At 37.1% G+C, this 16,665-nt stretch overlaps 3 non-coding genes and 14 pseudogenes across 3 annotated transcripts; all 17 read right to left on the bottom strand.

The window, feature by feature from the left end:
- Positions 1-355: 355 nt before the first annotated feature.
- Positions 356-474, bottom strand: LOC145646950 (5S ribosomal RNA; annotated as a pseudogene).
- Positions 475-1,485: 1,011 nt separating this feature from the next.
- LOC145646948 (5S ribosomal RNA) lies at positions 1,486-1,604 on the bottom strand (annotated as a pseudogene).
- A 790-nt stretch (positions 1,605-2,394) lies between these two features.
- On the bottom strand, positions 2,395-2,513 carry LOC145648173 (5S ribosomal RNA; annotated as a pseudogene).
- A 790-nt stretch (positions 2,514-3,303) lies between these two features.
- LOC145648172 (5S ribosomal RNA) lies at positions 3,304-3,422 on the bottom strand (annotated as a pseudogene).
- Positions 3,423-4,212: 790 nt separating this feature from the next.
- On the bottom strand, positions 4,213-4,331 carry LOC145647866 (5S ribosomal RNA). Its single transcript, XR_014116392.1, has one exon. It is a non-coding gene; the product is annotated as a 5S ribosomal RNA (ribosomal RNA).
- Positions 4,332-5,342: 1,011 nt separating this feature from the next.
- On the bottom strand, positions 5,343-5,461 carry LOC145646947 (5S ribosomal RNA; annotated as a pseudogene).
- A 790-nt stretch (positions 5,462-6,251) lies between these two features.
- Positions 6,252-6,370, bottom strand: LOC145648171 (5S ribosomal RNA; annotated as a pseudogene).
- Positions 6,371-7,160: 790 nt separating this feature from the next.
- LOC145647855 (5S ribosomal RNA) lies at positions 7,161-7,279 on the bottom strand. Its single transcript, XR_014116391.1, has one exon. It is a non-coding gene; the product is annotated as a 5S ribosomal RNA (ribosomal RNA).
- A 1,011-nt stretch (positions 7,280-8,290) lies between these two features.
- On the bottom strand, positions 8,291-8,409 carry LOC145646946 (5S ribosomal RNA; annotated as a pseudogene).
- A 1,011-nt stretch (positions 8,410-9,420) lies between these two features.
- On the bottom strand, positions 9,421-9,539 carry LOC145646944 (5S ribosomal RNA; annotated as a pseudogene).
- Positions 9,540-10,550: 1,011 nt separating this feature from the next.
- Positions 10,551-10,669, bottom strand: LOC145646943 (5S ribosomal RNA; annotated as a pseudogene).
- A 790-nt stretch (positions 10,670-11,459) lies between these two features.
- Positions 11,460-11,578, bottom strand: LOC145648170 (5S ribosomal RNA; annotated as a pseudogene).
- Positions 11,579-12,368: 790 nt separating this feature from the next.
- LOC145647844 (5S ribosomal RNA) lies at positions 12,369-12,487 on the bottom strand. Its single transcript, XR_014116390.1, has one exon. It is a non-coding gene; the product is annotated as a 5S ribosomal RNA (ribosomal RNA).
- Positions 12,488-13,498: 1,011 nt separating this feature from the next.
- Positions 13,499-13,617, bottom strand: LOC145646942 (5S ribosomal RNA; annotated as a pseudogene).
- Positions 13,618-14,407: 790 nt separating this feature from the next.
- LOC145648168 (5S ribosomal RNA) lies at positions 14,408-14,526 on the bottom strand (annotated as a pseudogene).
- Positions 14,527-15,318: 792 nt separating this feature from the next.
- LOC145646941 (5S ribosomal RNA) lies at positions 15,319-15,437 on the bottom strand (annotated as a pseudogene).
- Positions 15,438-16,228: 791 nt separating this feature from the next.
- LOC145646940 (5S ribosomal RNA) lies at positions 16,229-16,347 on the bottom strand (annotated as a pseudogene).
- Between the last annotated feature and the right edge of the window lie 318 nt (positions 16,348-16,665).

Raw genomic sequence — 16,665 nt, 5'->3', positions numbered from 1 at the left:
GTAAATGAAAGTGATGCAAAAAAAACTTACAGCATCTGCTATTCCCAGGTGCTAACAGATAGTTTTTTTAATTAATCACTTCATTTCACATCCTAGCATGTCATCTTGACAGTAAATTAAAGTGATTCAAGAGAAGCTTACAGCATCTCGTAGTCCAAGGTGCTAACAGATAGTTTTTGATGAATCACTGCACTTCACATTCAGGCATGTGAGTTGGAGAGTAAATGAAAGTGATGCAAAAAAAACTTACAGCATCGGCTATTCCCAGGTGCTAACAGATAGTTTTTTTTTATTAATCACTGCACTTCACATTTGAGCATGTCAGCTTGAAAGTAAATTAAAGTGATGCAAGAAAAGCTTACAGCACCCGGTATTCCTAGGTAGGGTCCCACCTCAGTACTATCCAGGCCCAAACTTGCTTAGCTTCCAAGGTCAGATGAGATTGGGCGTTCTCAAGCTGGTGTGGCCGTAAGCCTTAAACACTTACTCAAATTTCCTAATCATAGCAAATATGATCAAAGACCAATCTGACAATTTTTTTTATTAATCCCTGCACTTGACATTCTAGAATGTTATCTTGAATGTAAATTAAATGATGCAATAAAAGCTTACAACATCTGGTATACGGAGGCACTAGCAGACAGTTTTTTGATGAATCACTGCACTTCACATTCAGGCATGTGAGTTGGAGAGTAAATGAAAGTGATGCAAAAAAAACGTACAGCATCGGCTATTCCCAGGTGCTAACAGATAGTTTGAGTTAATTATTCACTGCACTTCAAATTTGAACATGATAGCTTGAACATAAATTAAAGGGATGCAATACAATCTTACAGCACCTGCTATTCCCTGGTACTAAAATATTTCTATTTAATCTGTACACTTCACATACAAGCTTGTCAGTTGCAGATTAAAGTAAAGTGATGCAACAAAAACTTACAGCATCTGCTATTCCCAGGTGCTAACAGATAGTTTTTTTAATTAATCACTGCATTTCACATCCTAGCATGTCATCTTGACAGTAAATTAAAGTGATTCAAGAGAAGCTTACAGCATCTCGTAGTCCAAGGTGCTAACAGATAGTTTTTGATGAATCACTGCACTTCACATTCAGGCATGTGAGTTGGAGAGTAAATGAAAGTGATGCAAAAAAAACTTACAGCATCTGCTATTCCCAGGTGCTAACAGATAGTTTTTTTAATTAATCACTTCATTTCACATCCTAGCATGTCATCTTGACAGTAAATTAAAGTGATTCAAGAGAAGCTTACAGCATCTCGTAGTCCAAGGTGCTAACAGATAGTTTTTGATGAATCACTGCACTTCACATTCAGGCATGTGAGTTGGAGAGTAAATGAAAGTGATGCAAAAAAAACTTACAGCATCGGCTATTCCCAGGTGCTAACAGATAGTTTTTTTTTATTAATCACTGCACTTCACATTTGAGCATGTCAGCTTGAAAGTAAATTAAAGTGATGCAAGAAAAGCTTACAGCACCCGGTATTCCTAGGTAGGGTCCCACCTCAGTACTATCCAGGCCCAAACTTGCTTAGCTTCCAAGGTCAGATGAGATTGGGCGTTCTCAAGCTGGTGTGGCCGTAAGCCTTAAACACTTACTCAAATTTCCTAATCATAGCAAATATGATCAAAGACCAATCTGACAATTTTTTTTATTAATCCCTGCACTTGACATTCTAGAATGTTATCTTGAATGTAAATTAAATGATGCAATAAAAGCTTACAACATCTGGTATACGGAGGCACTAGTAGACAGTTTTTTGATGAATCACTGCACTTCACATTCAGGCATGTGAGTTGGAGAGTAAATGAAAGTGATGCAAAAAAAACGTACAGCATCTGCTATTCCCAGGTGCTAACAGATAGTTTGAGTTAATTATTCACTGCACTTCAAATTTGAACATGATAGCTTGAACATAAATTAAAGGGATGCAATACAATCTTACAGCACCTGCTATTCCCTGGTACTAAAATATTTCTATTTAATCTGTACACTTCACATACAAGCTTGTCAGTTGCAGATTAAAGTAAAGTGATGCAACAAAAACTTACAGCATCTGCTATTCCCAGGTGCTAACAGATAGTTTTTTTAATTAATCACTTCATTTCACATCCTAGCATGTCATCTTGACAGTAAATTAAAGTGATTCAAGAGAAGCTTACAGCATCTCGTAGTCCAAGGTGCTAACAGATAGTTTTTGATGAATCACTGCACTTCACATTCAGGCATGTGAGTTGGAGAGTAAATGAAAGTGATGCAAAAAAAACTTACAGCATCGGCTATTCCCAGGTGCTAACAGATAGTTTTTTTTATTAATCACTGCACTTCACATTTGAGCATGTCAGCTTGAAAGTAAATTAAAGTGATGCAAGAAAAGCTTACAGCACCTGGTATTCCTAGGTAGGGTCCCACCTCAGTACTATCCAGGCCCAAACTTGCTTAGCTTCCAAGGTCAGAGGAGATTGGGCGTTCTCAAGCTGGTGTGGCCGTAAGCCTTAAACACTTACTCAAATTTCCTAATCATAGCAAATATGATCAAAGACCAATCTGACAATTTTTTTTATTAATCCCTGCACTTGACATTCTAGAATGTTATCTTGAATGTAAATTAAATGATGCAATAAAAGCTTACAACATCTGGTATACGGAGGCACTAGCAGACAGTTTTTTGATGAATCACTGCACTTCACATTCAGGCATGTGAGTTGGAGAGTAAATGAAAGTGATGCAAAAAAAACGTACAGCATCGGCTATTCCCAGGTGCTAACAGATAGTTTGAGTTAATTATTCACTGCACTTCAAATTTGAACATGATAGCTTGAACATAAATTAAAGGGATGCAATACAATCTTACAGCACCTGCTATTCCCTGGTACTAAAATATTTCTATTTAATCTGTACACTTCACATACAAGCTTGTCAGTTGCAGATTAAAGTAAAGTGATGCAACAAAAACTTACAGCATCTGCTATTCCCAGGTGCTAACAGATAGTTTTTTTAATTAATCACTTCATTTCACATCCTAGCATGTCATCTTGACAGTAAATTAAAGTGATTCAAGAGAAGCTTACAGCATCTCGTAGTCCAAGGTGCTAACAGATAGTTTTTGATGAATCACTGCACTTCACATTCAGGCATGTGAGTTGGAGAGTAAATGAAAGTGATGCAAAAAAAACTTACAGCATCGGCTATTCCCAGGTGCTAACAGATAGTTTTTTTTATTAATCACTGCACTTCACATTTGAGCATGTCAGCTTGAAAGTAAATTAAAGTGATGCAAGAAAAGCTTACAGCACCTGGTATTCCTAGGTAGGGTCCCACCTCAGTACTATCCAGGCCCAAACTTGCTTAGCTTCCAAGGTCAGAGGAGATTGGGCGTTCTCAAGCTGGTGTGGCCGTAAGCCTTAAACACTCACTCAAATTTCCTAATCATAGCAAATATGATCAAAGACCAATCTGACAATTTTTTTTATTAATCCCTGCACTTGACATTCTAGAATGTTATCTTGAATGTAAATTAAATGATGCAATAAAAGCTTACAACATCTGGTATACGGAGGCACTAGCAGACAGTTTTTTGATGAATCACTGCACTTCACATTCAGGCATGTGAGTTGGAGAGTAAATGAAAGTGATGCAAAAAAAACGTACAGCATCGGCTATTCCCAGGTGCTAACAGATAGTTTGAGTTAATTATTCACTGCACTTCAAATTTGAACATGATAGCTTGAACATAAATTAAAGGGATGCAATACAATCTTACAGCACCTGCTATTCCCTGGTACTAAAATATTTCTATTTAATCTGTACACTTCACATACAAGCTTGTCAGTTGCAGATTAAAGTAAAGTGATGCAACAAAAACTTACAGCATCTGCTATTCCCAGGTGCTAACAGATAGTTTTTTTAATTAATCACTGCATTTCACATCCTAGCATGTCATCTTGACAGTAAATTAAAGTGATTCAAGAGAAGCTTACAGCATCTCGTAGTCTAAGGTGCTAACAGATAGTTTTTGATGAATCACTGCACTTCACATTCAGGCATGTGAGTTGGAGAGTAAATGAAAGTGATGCAAAAAAAACTTACAGCATCGGCTATTCCCAGGTGCTAACAGATAGTTTTTTTTATTAATCACTGCACTTCACATTTGAGCATGTCAGCTTGAAAGTAAATTAAAGTGATGCAAGAAAAGCTTACAGCACCTGGTATTCCTAGGTAGGGTCCCACCTCAGTACTATCCAGGCCCAAACTTGCTTAGCTTCCAAGGTCAGATGAGATTGGGCGTTCTCAAGCTGGTGTGGCCGTAAGCCTTAAACACTTACTCAAATTTCCTAATCATAGCAAATATGATCAAAGACCAATCTGACAATTTTTTTTATTAATCCCTGCACTTGACATTCTAGAATGTTATCTTGAATGTAAATTAAATGATGCAATAAAAGCTTACAACATCTGGTATACGGAGGCACTAGCAGACAGTTTTTTGATGAATCACTGCACTTCACATTCAGGCATGTGAGTTGGAGAGTAAATGAAAGTGATGCAAAAAAAACGTACAGCATCGGCTATTCCCAGGTGCTAACAGATAGTTTGAGTTAATTATTCACTGCACTTCAAATTTGAACATGATAGCTTGAACATAAATTAAAGGGATGCAATACAATCTTACAGCACCTGCTATTCCCTGGTACTAAAATATTTCTATTTAATCTGTACACTTCACATACAAGCTTGTCAGTTGCAGATTAAAGTAAAGTGATGCAACAAAAACTTACAGCATCTGCTATTCCCAGGTGCTAACAGATAGTTTTTTTAATTAATCACTTCATTTCACATCCTAGCATGTCATCTTGACAGTAAATTAAAGTTATTCAAGAGAAGCTTACAGCATCTCGTAGTCCAAGGTGCTAACAGATAGTTTTTGATGAATCACTGCACTTCACATTCAGGCATGTGAGTTGGAGAGTAAATGAAAGTGATGCAAAAAAAACTTACAGCATCTGCTATTCCCAGGTGCTAACAGATAGTTTTTTTAATTAATCACTTCATTTCACATCCTAGCATGTCATCTTGACAGTAAATTAAAGTGATTCAAGAGAAGCTTACAGCATCTCGTAGTCCAAGGTGCTAACAGATAGTTTTTGATGAATCACTGCACTTCACATTCAGGCATGTGAGTTGGAGAGTAAATGAAAGTGATGCAAAAAAAACTTACAGCATCGGCTATTCCCAGGTGCTAACAGATAGTTTTTTTTTATTAATCACTGCACTTCACATTTGAGCATGTCAGCTTGAAAGTAAATTAAAGTGATGCAAGAAAAGCTTACAGCACCCGGTATTCCTAGGTAGGGTCCCACCTCAGTACTATCCAGGCCCAAACTTGCTTAGCTTCCAAGGTCAGATGAGATTGGGCGTTCTCAAGCTGGTGTGGCCGTAAGCCTTAAACACTTACTCAAATTTCCTAATCATAGCAAATATGATCAAAGACCAATCTGACAATTTTTTTTATTAATCCCTGCACTTGACATTCTAGAATGTTATCTTGAATGTAAATTAAATGATGCAATAAAAGCTTACAACATCTGGTATACGGAGGCACTAGCAGACAGTTTTTTGATGAATCACTGCACTTCACATTCAGGCATGTGAGTTGGAGAGTAAATGAAAGTGATGCAAAAAAAACGTACAGCATCGGCTATTCCCAGGTGCTAACAGATAGTTTGAGTTAATTATTCACTGCACTTCAAATTTGAACATGATAGCTTGAACATAAATTAAAGGGATGCAATACAATCTTACAGCACCTGCTATTCCCTGGTACTAAAATATTTCTATTTAATCTGTACACTTCACATACAAGCTTGTCAGTTGCAGATTAAAGTAAAGTGATGCAACAAAAACTTACAGCATCTGCTATTCCCAGGTGCTAACAGATAGTTTTTTTAATTAATCACTTCATTTCACATCCTAGCATGTCATCTTGACAGTAAATTAAAGTGATTCAAGAGAAGCTTACAGCATCTCGTAGTCCAAGGTGCTAACAGATAGTTTTTGATGAATCACTGCACTTCACATTCAGGCATGTGAGTTGGAGAGTAAATGAAAGTGATGCAAAAAAAACTTACAGCATCGGCTATTCCCAGGTGCTAACAGATAGTTTTTTTTATTAATCACTGCACTTCACATTTGAGCATGTCAGCTTGAAAGTAAATTAAAGTGATGCAAGAAAAGCTTACAGCACCTGGTATTCCTAGGTAGGGTCCCACCTCAGTACTATCCAGGCCCAAACTTGCTTAGCTTCCAAGGTCAGAGGAGATTGGGCGTTCTCAAGCTGGTGTGGCCGTAAGCCTTAAACACTTACTCAAATTTCCTAATCATAGCAAATATGATCAAAGACCAATCTGACAATTTTTTTTATTAATCCCTGCACTTGACATTCTAGAATGTTATCTTGAATGTAAATTAAATGATGCAATAAAAGCTTACAACATCTGGTATACGGAGGCACTAGCAGACAGTTTTTTGATGAATCACTGCACTTCACATTCAGGCATGTGAGTTGGAGAGTAAATGAAAGTGATGCAAAAAAAACGTACAGCATCGGCTATTCCCAGGTGCTAACAGATAGTTTGAGTTAATTATTCACTGCACTTCAAATTTGAACATGATAGCTTGAACATAAATTAAAGGGATGCAATACAATCTTACAGCACCTGCTATTCCCTGGTACTAAAATATTTCTATTTAATCTGTACACTTCACATACAAGCTTGTCAGTTGCAGATTAAAGTAAAGTGATGCAACAAAAACTTACAGCATCTGCTATTCCCAGGTGCTAACAGATAGTTTTTTTAATTAATCACTGCATTTCACATCCTAGCATGTCATCTTGACAGTAAATTAAAGTGATTCAAGAGAAGCTTACAGCATCTCGTAGTCTAAGGTGCTAACAGATAGTTTTTGATGAATCACTGCACTTCACATTCAGGCATGTGAGTTGGAGAGTAAATGAAAGTGATGCAAAAAAAACTTACAGCATCGGCTATTCCCAGGTGCTAACAGATAGTTTTTTTTATTAATCACTGCACTTCACATTTGAGCATGTCAGCTTGAAAGTAAATTAAAGTGATGCAAGAAAAGCTTACAGCACCTGGTATTCCTAGGTAGGGTCCCACCTCAGTACTATCCAGGCCCAAACTTGCTTAGCTTCCAAGGTCAGATGAGATTGGGCGTTCTCAAGCTGGTGTGGCCGTAAGCCTTAAACACTTACTCAAATTTCCTAATCATAGCAAATATGATCAAAGACCAATCTGACAATTTTTTTTATTAATCCCTGCACTTGACATTCTAGAATGTTATCTTGAATGTAAATTAAATGATGCAATAAAAGCTTACAACATCTGGTATACGGAGGCACTAGCAGACAGTTTTTTGATGAATCACTGCACTTCACATTCAGGCATGTGAGTTGGAGAGTAAATGAAAGTGATGCAAAAAAAACGTACAGCATCGGCTATTCCCAGGTGCTAACAGATAGTTTGAGTTAATTATTCACTGCACTTCAAATTTGAACATGATAGCTTGAACATAAATTAAAGGGATGCAATACAATCTTACAGCACCTGCTATTCCCTGGTACTAAAATATTTCTATTTAATCTGTACACTTCACATACAAGCTTGTCAGTTGCAGATTAAAGTAAAGTGATGCAACAAAAACTTACAGCATCTGCTATTCCCAGGTGCTAACAGATAGTTTTTTTAATTAATCACTTCATTTCACATCCTAGCATGTCATCTTGACAGTAAATTAAAGTTATTCAAGAGAAGCTTACAGCATCTCGTAGTCCAAGGTGCTAACAGATAGTTTTTGATGAATCACTGCACTTCACATTCAGGCATGTGAGTTGGAGAGTAAATGAAAGTGATGCAAAAAAAACTTACAGCATCTGCTATTCCCAGGTGCTAACAGATAGTTTTTTTAATTAATCACTTCATTTCACATCCTAGCATGTCATCTTGACAGTAAATTAAAGTGATTCAAGAGAAGCTTACAGCATCTCGTAGTCCAAGGTGCTAACAGATAGTTTTTGATGAATCACTGCACTTCACATTCAGGCATGTGAGTTGGAGAGTAAATGAAAGTGATGCAAAAAAAACTTACAGCATCGGCTATTCCCAGGTGCTAACAGATAGTTTTTTTTTATTAATCACTGCACTTCACATTTGAGCATGTCAGCTTGAAAGTAAATTAAAGTGATGCAAGAAAAGCTTACAGCACCCGGTATTCCTAGGTAGGGTCCCACCTCAGTACTATCCAGGCCCAAACTTGCTTAGCTTCCAAGGTCAGATGAGATTGGGCGTTCTCAAGCTGGTGTGGCCGTAAGCCTTAAACACTTACTCAAATTTCCTAATCATAGCAAATATGATCAAAGACCAATCTGACAATTTTTTTTATTAATCCCTGCACTTGACATTCTAGAATGTTATCTTGAATGTAAATTAAATGATGCAATAAAAGCTTACAACATCTGGTATACGGAGGCACTAGCAGACAGTTTTTTGATGAATCACTGCACTTCACATTCAGGCATGTGAGTTGGAGAGTAAATGAAAGTGATGCAAAAAAAACGTACAGCATCGGCTATTCCCAGGTGCTAACAGATAGTTTGAGTTAATTATTCACTGCACTTCAAATTTGAACATGATAGCTTGAACATAAATTAAAGGGATGCAATACAATCTTACAGCACCTGCTATTCCCTGGTACTAAAATATTTCTATTTAATCTGTACACTTCACATACAAGCTTGTCAGTTGCAGATTAAAGTAAAGTGATGCAACAAAAACTTACAGCATCTGCTATTCCCAGGTGCTAACAGATAGTTTTTTTAATTAATCACTTCATTTCACATCCTAGCATGTCATCTTGACAGTAAATTAAAGTGATTCAAGAGAAGCTTACAGCATCTCGTAGTCCAAGGTGCTAACAGATAGTTTTTGATGAATCACTGCACTTCACATTCAGGCATGTGAGTTGGAGAGTAAATGAAAGTGATGCAAAAAAAACTTACAGCATCTGCTATTCCCAGGTGCTAACAGATAGTTTTTTTAATTAATCACTTCATTTCACATCCTAGCATGTCATCTTGACAGTAAATTAAAGTGATTCAAGAGAAGCTTACAGCATCTCGTAGTCCAAGGTGCTAACAGATAGTTTTTGATGAATCACTGCACTTCACATTCAGGCATGTGAGTTGGAGAGTAAATGAAAGTGATGCAAAAAAAACTTACAGCATCGGCTATTCCCAGGTGCTAACAGATAGTTTTTTTTTATTAATCACTGCACTTCACATTTGAGCATGTCAGCTTGAAAGTAAATTAAAGTGATGCAAGAAAAGCTTACAGCACCCGGTATTCCTAGGTAGGGTCCCACCTCAGTACTATCCAGGCCCAAACTTGCTTAGCTTCCAAGGTCAGATGAGATTGGGCGTTCTCAAGCTGGTGTGGCCGTAAGCCTTAAACACTTACTCAAATTTCCTAATCATAGCAAATATGATCAAAGACCAATCTGACAATTTTTTTTATTAATCCCTGCACTTGACATTCTAGAATGTTATCTTGAATGTAAATTAAATGATGCAATAAAAGCTTACAACATCTGGTATACGGAGGCACTAGTAGACAGTTTTTTGATGAATCACTGCACTTCACATTCAGGCATGTGAGTTGGAGAGTAAATGAAAGTGATGCAAAAAAAACGTACAGCATCGGCTATTCCCAGGTGCTAACAGATAGTTTGAGTTAATTATTCACTGCACTTCAAATTTGAACATGATAGCTTGAACATAAATTAAAGGGATGCAATACAATCTTACAGCACCTGCTATTCCCTGGTACTAAAATATTTCTATTTAATCTGTACACTTCACATACAAGCTTGTCAGTTGCAGATTAAAGTAAAGTGATGCAACAAAAACTTACAGCATCTGCTATTCCCAGGTGCTAACAGATAGTTTTTTTAATTAATCACTGCATTTCACATCCTAGCATGTCATCTTGACAGTAAATTAAAGTGATTCAAGAGAAGCTTACAGCATCTCGTAGTCCAAGGTGCTAACAGATAGTTTTTGATGAATCACTGCACTTCACATTCAGGCATGTGAGTTGGAGAGTAAATGAAAGTGATGCAAAAAAAACTTACAGCATCTGCTATTCCCAGGTGCTAACAGATAGTTTTTTTAATTAATCACTTCATTTCACATCCTAGCATGTCATCTTGACAGTAAATTAAAGTGATTCAAGAGAAGCTTACAGCATCTCGTAGTCCAAGGTGCTAACAGATAGTTTTTGATGAATCACTGCACTTCACATTCAGGCATGTGAGTTGGAGAGTAAATGAAAGTGATGCAAAAAAAACTTACAGCATCGGCTATTCCCAGGTGCTAACAGATAGTTTTTTTTTATTAATCACTGCACTTCACATTTGAGCATGTCAGCTTGAAAGTAAATTAAAGTGATGCAAGAAAAGCTTACAGCACCCGGTATTCCTAGGTAGGGTCCCACCTCAGTACTATCCAGGCCCAAACTTGCTTAGCTTCCAAGGTCAGATGAGATTGGGCGTTCTCAAGCTGGTGTGGCCGTAAGCCTTAAACACTTACTCAAATTTCCTAATCATAGCAAATATGATCAAAGACCAATCTGACAATTTTTTTTATTAATCCCTGCACTTGACATTCTAGAATGTTATCTTGAATGTAAATTAAATGATGCAATAAAAGCTTACAACATCTGGTATACGGAGGCACTAGTAGACAGTTTTTTGATGAATCACTGCACTTCACATTCAGGCATGTGAGTTGGAGAGTAAATGAAAGTGATGCAAAAAAAACGTACAGCATCTGCTATTCCCAGGTGCTAACAGATAGTTTGAGTTAATTATTCACTGCACTTCAAATTTGAACATGATAGCTTGAACATAAATTAAAGGGATGCAATACAATCTTACAGCACCTGCTATTCCCTGGTACTAAAATATTTCTATTTAATCTGTACACTTCACATACAAGCTTGTCAGTTGCAGATTAAAGTAAAGTGATGCAACAAAAACTTACAGCATCTGCTATTCCCAGGTGCTAACAGATAGTTTTTTTAATTAATCACTTCATTTCACATCCTAGCATGTCATCTTGACAGTAAATTAAAGTGATTCAAGAGAAGCTTACAGCATCTCGTAGTCCAAGGTGCTAACAGATAGTTTTTGATGAATCACTGCACTTCACATTCAGGCATGTGAGTTGGAGAGTAAATGAAAGTGATGCAAAAAAAACTTACAGCATCGGCTATTCCCAGGTGCTAACAGATAGTTTTTTTTATTAATCACTGCACTTCACATTTGAGCATGTCAGCTTGAAAGTAAATTAAAGTGATGCAAGAAAAGCTTACAGCACCTGGTATTCCTAGGTAGGGTCCCACCTCAGTACTATCCAGGCCCAAACTTGCTTAGCTTCCAAGGTCAGAGGAGATTGGGCGTTCTCAAGCTGGTGTGGCCGTAAGCCTTAAACACTTACTCAAATTTCCTAATCATAGCAAATATGATCAAAGACCAATCTGACAATTTTTTTTATTAATCCCTGCACTTGACATTCTAGAATGTTATCTTGAATGTAAATTAAATGATGCAATAAAAGCTTACAACATCTGGTATACGGAGGCACTAGCAGACAGTTTTTTGATGAATCACTGCACTTCACATTCAGGCATGTGAGTTGGAGAGTAAATGAAAGTGATGCAAAAAAAACGTACAGCATCGGCTATTCCCAGGTGCTAACAGATAGTTTGAGTTAATTATTCACTGCACTTCAAATTTGAACATGATAGCTTGAACATAAATTAAAGGGATGCAATACAATCTTACAGCACCTGCTATTCCCTGGTACTAAAATATTTCTATTTAATCTGTACACTTCACATACAAGCTTGTCAGTTGCAGATTAAAGTAAAGTGATGCAACAAAAACTTACAGCATCTGCTATTCCCAGGTGCTAACAGATAGTTTTTTTAATTAATCACTGCATTTCACATCCTAGCATGTCATCTTGACAGTAAATTAAAGTGATTCAAGAGAAGCTTACAGCATCTCGTAGTCTAAGGTGCTAACAGATAGTTTTTGATGAATCACTGCACTTCACATTCAGGCATGTGAGTTGGAGAGTAAATGAAAGTGATGCAAAAAAAACTTACAGCATCGGCTATTCCCAGGTGCTAACAGATAGTTTTTTTTATTAATCACTGCACTTCACATTTGAGCATGTCAGCTTGAAAGTAAATTAAAGTGATGCAAGAAAAGCTTACAGCACCTGGTATTCCTAGGTAGGGTCCCACCTCAGTACTATCCAGGCCCAAACTTGCTTAGCTTCCAAGGTCAGATGAGATTGGGCGTTCTCAAGCTGGTGTGGCCGTAAGCCTTAAACACTTACTCAAATTTCCTAATCATAGCAAATATGATCAAAGACCAATCTGACAATTTTTTTTATTAATCCCTGCACTTGACATTCTAGAATGTTATCTTGAATGTAAATTAAATGATGCAATAAAAGCTTACAACATCTGGTATACGGAGGCACTAGCAGACAGTTTTTTGATGAATCACTGCACTTCACATTCAGGCATGTGAGTTGGAGAGTAAATGAAAGTGATGCAAAAAAAACGTACAGCATCGGCTATTCCCAGGTGCTAACAGATAGTTTGAGTTAATTATTCACTGCACTTCAAATTTGAACATGATAGCTTGAACATAAATTAAAGGGATGCAATACAATCTTACAGCACCTGCTATTCCCTGGTACTAAAATATTTCTATTTAATCTGTACACTTCACATACAAGCTTGTCAGTTGCAGATTAAAGTAAAGTGATGCAACAAAAACTTACAGCATCTGCTATTCCCAGGTGCTAACAGATAGTTTTTTTAATTAATCACTTCATTTCACATCCTAGCATGTCATCTTGACAGTAAATTAAAGTTATTCAAGAGAAGCTTACAGCATCTCGTAGTCCAAGGTGCTAACAGATAGTTTTTGATGAATCACTGCACTTCACATTCAGGCATGTGAGTTGGAGAGTAAATGAAAGTGATGCAAAAAAAACTTACAGCATCTGCTATTCCCAGGTGCTAACAGATAGTTTTTTTAATTAATCACTTCATTTCACATCCTAGCATGTCATCTTGACAGTAAATTAAAGTGATTCAAGAGAAGCTTACAGCATCTCGTAGTCCAAGGTGCTAACAGATAGTTTTTGATGAATCACTGCACTTCACATTCAGGCATGTGAGTTGGAGAGTAAATGAAAGTGATGCAAAAAAAACTTACAGCATCGGCTATTCCCAGGTGCTAACAGATAGTTTTTTTTTATTAATCACTGCACTTCACATTTGAGCATGTCAGCTTGAAAGTAAATTAAAGTGATGCAAGAAAAGCTTACAGCACCCGGTATTCCTAGGTAGGGTCCCACCTCAGTACTATCCAGGCCCAAACTTGCTTAGCTTCCAAGGTCAGATGAGATTGGGCGTTCTCAAGCTGGTGTGGCCGTAAGCCTTAAACACTTACTCAAATTTCCTAATCATAGCAAATATGATCAAAGACCAATCTGACAATTTTTTTTATTAATCCCTGCACTTGACATTCTAGAATGTTATCTTGAATGTAAATTAAATGATGCAATAAAAGCTTACAACATCTGGTATACGGAGGCACTAGTAGACAGTTTTTTGATGAATCACTGCACTTCACATTCAGGCATGTGAGTTGGAGAGTAAATGAAAGTGATGCAAAAAAAACGTACAGCATCTGCTATTCCCAGGTGCTAACAGATAGTTTGAGTTAATTATTCACTGCACTTCAAATTTGAACATGATAGCTTGAACATAAATTAAAGGGATGCAATACAATCTTACAGCACCTGCTATTCCCTGGTACTAAAATATTTCTATTTAATCTGTACACTTCACATACAAGCTTGTCAGTTGCAGATTAAAGTAAAGTGATGCAACAAAAACTTACAGCATCTGCTATTCCCAGGTGCTAACAGATAGTTTTTTTAATTAATCACTTCATTTCACATCCTAGCATGTCATCTTGACAGTAAATTAAAGTGATTCAAGAGAAGCTTACAGCATCTCGTAGTCCAAGGTGCTAACAGATAGTTTTTGATGAATCACTGCACTTCACATTCAGGCATGTGAGTTGGAGAGTAAATGAAAGTGATGCAAAAAAAACTTACAGCATCGGCTATTCCCAGGTGCTAACAGATAGTTTTTTTTATTAATCACTGCACTTCACATTTGAGCATGTCAGCTTGAAAGTAAATTAAAGTGATGCAAGAAAAGCTTACAGCACCTGGTATTCCTAGGTAGGGTCCCACCTCAGTACTATCCAGGCCCAAACTTGCTTAGCTTCCAAGGTCAGAGGAGATTGGGCGTTCTCAAGCTGGTGTGGCCGTAAGCCTTAAACACTTACTCAAATTTCCTAATCATAGCAAATATGATCAAAGACCAATCTGACAATTTTTTTTATTAATCCCTGCACTTGACATTCTAGAATGTTATCTTGAATGTAAATTAAATGATGCAATAAAAGCTTACAACATCTGGTATACGGAGGCACTAGCAGACAGTTTTTTGATGAATCACTGCACTTCACATTCAGGCATGTGAGTTGGAGAGTAAATGAAAGTGATGCAAAAAAAACGTACAGCATCGGCTATTCCCAGGTGCTAACAGATAGTTTGAGTTAATTATTCACTGCACTTCAAATTTGAACATGATAGCTTGAACATAAATTAAAGGGATGCAATACAATCTTACAGCACCTGCTATTCCCTGGTACTAAAATATTTCTATTTAATCTGTACACTTCACATACAAGCTTGTCAGTTGCAGATTAAAGTAAAGTGATGCAACAAAAACTTACAGCATCTGCTATTCCCAGGTGCTAACAGATAGTTTTTTTAATTAATCACTTCATTTCACATCCTAGCATGTCATCTTGACAGTAAATTAAAGTGATTCAAGAGAAGCTTACAGCATCTCGTAGTCCAAGGTGCTAACAGATAGTTTTTTGATGAATCACTGCACTTCACATTCAGGCATGTGAGTTGGAGAGTAAATGAAAGTGATGCAAAAAAAACTTACAGCATCGGCTATTCCCAGGTGCTAACAGATAGTTTTTTTTTATTAATCACTGCACTTCACATTTGAGCATGTCAGCTTGAAAGTAAATTAAAGTGATGCAAGAAAAGCTTACAGCACCCGGTATTCCTAGGTAGGGTCCCACCTCAGTACTATCCAGGCCCAAACTTGCTTAGCTTCCAAGGTCAGATGAGATTGGGCGTTCTCAAGCTGGTGTGGCCGTAAGCCTTAAACACTTACTCAAATTTCCTAATCATAGCAAATATGATCAAAGACCAATCTGACAATTTTTTTTATTAATCCCTGCACTTGACATTCTAGAATGTTATCTTGAATGTAAATTAAATGATGCAATAAAAGCTTACAACATCTGGTATACGGAGGCACTAGTAGACAGTTTTTTGATGAATCACTGCACTTCACATTCAGGCATGTGAGTTGGAGAGTAAATGAAAGTGATGCAAAAAAAACGTACAGCATCGGCTATTCCCAGGTGCTAACAGATAGTTTGAGTTAATTATTCACTGCACTTCAAATTTGAACATGATAGCTTGAACATAAATTAAAGGGATGCAATACAATCTTACAGCACCTGCTATTCCCTGGTACTAAAATATTTCTATTTAATCTGTACACTTCACATACAAGCTTGTCAGTTGCAGATTAAAGTAAAGTGATGCAACAAAAACTTACAGCATCTGCTATTCCCAGGTGCTAACAGATAGTTTTTTTAATTAATCACTGCATTTCACATCCTAGCATGTCATCTTGACAGTAAATTAAAGTGATTCAAGAGAAGCTTACAGCATCTCGTAGTCCAAGGTGCTAACAGATAGTTTTTGATGAATCACTGCACTTCACATTCAGGCATGTGAGTTGGAGAGTAAATGAAAGTGATGCAAAAAAAACTTACAGCATCGGCTATTCCCAGGTGCTAACAGATAGTTTTTTTTTATTAATCACTGCACTTCACATTTGAGCATGTCAGCTTGAAAGTAAATTAAAGTGATGCAAGAAAAGCTTACAGCACCCGGTATTCCTAGGTAGGGTCCCACCTCAGTACTATCCAGGCCCAAACTTGCTTAGCTTCCAAGGTCAGATGAGATTGGGCGTTCTCAAGCTGGTGTGGCCGTAAGCCTTAAACACTTACTCAAATTTCCTAATCATAGCAAATATGATCAAAGACCAATCTGACAATTTTTTTTATTAATCCCTGCACTTGACATTCTAGAATGTTATCTTGAATGTAAATTAAATGATGCAATAAAAGCTTACAACATCTGGTATACGGAGGCACTAGCAGACAGTTTTTTGATGAATCACTGCACTTCACATTCAGGCATGTGAGTTGGAGAGTAAATGAAAGTGATGCAAAAAAAACGTACAGCATCGGCTATTCCCAGGTGCTAACAGATAGTTTGAGTTAATTATTCACTGCACTTCAAATTTGAACAT

The sequence above is a fragment of the Electrophorus electricus genome, chromosome 13 (genome assembly GCF_041902795.1).
Source record: "Electrophorus electricus isolate QZ-2024a chromosome 13, ASM4190279v1, whole genome shotgun sequence".
Taxonomy (NCBI): domain Eukaryota; kingdom Metazoa; phylum Chordata; class Actinopteri; order Gymnotiformes; family Gymnotidae; genus Electrophorus; species Electrophorus electricus.
Note: the sequence above shows the minus strand (reverse complement) of the source record. Positions and strands in the feature narration are given on the sequence as shown.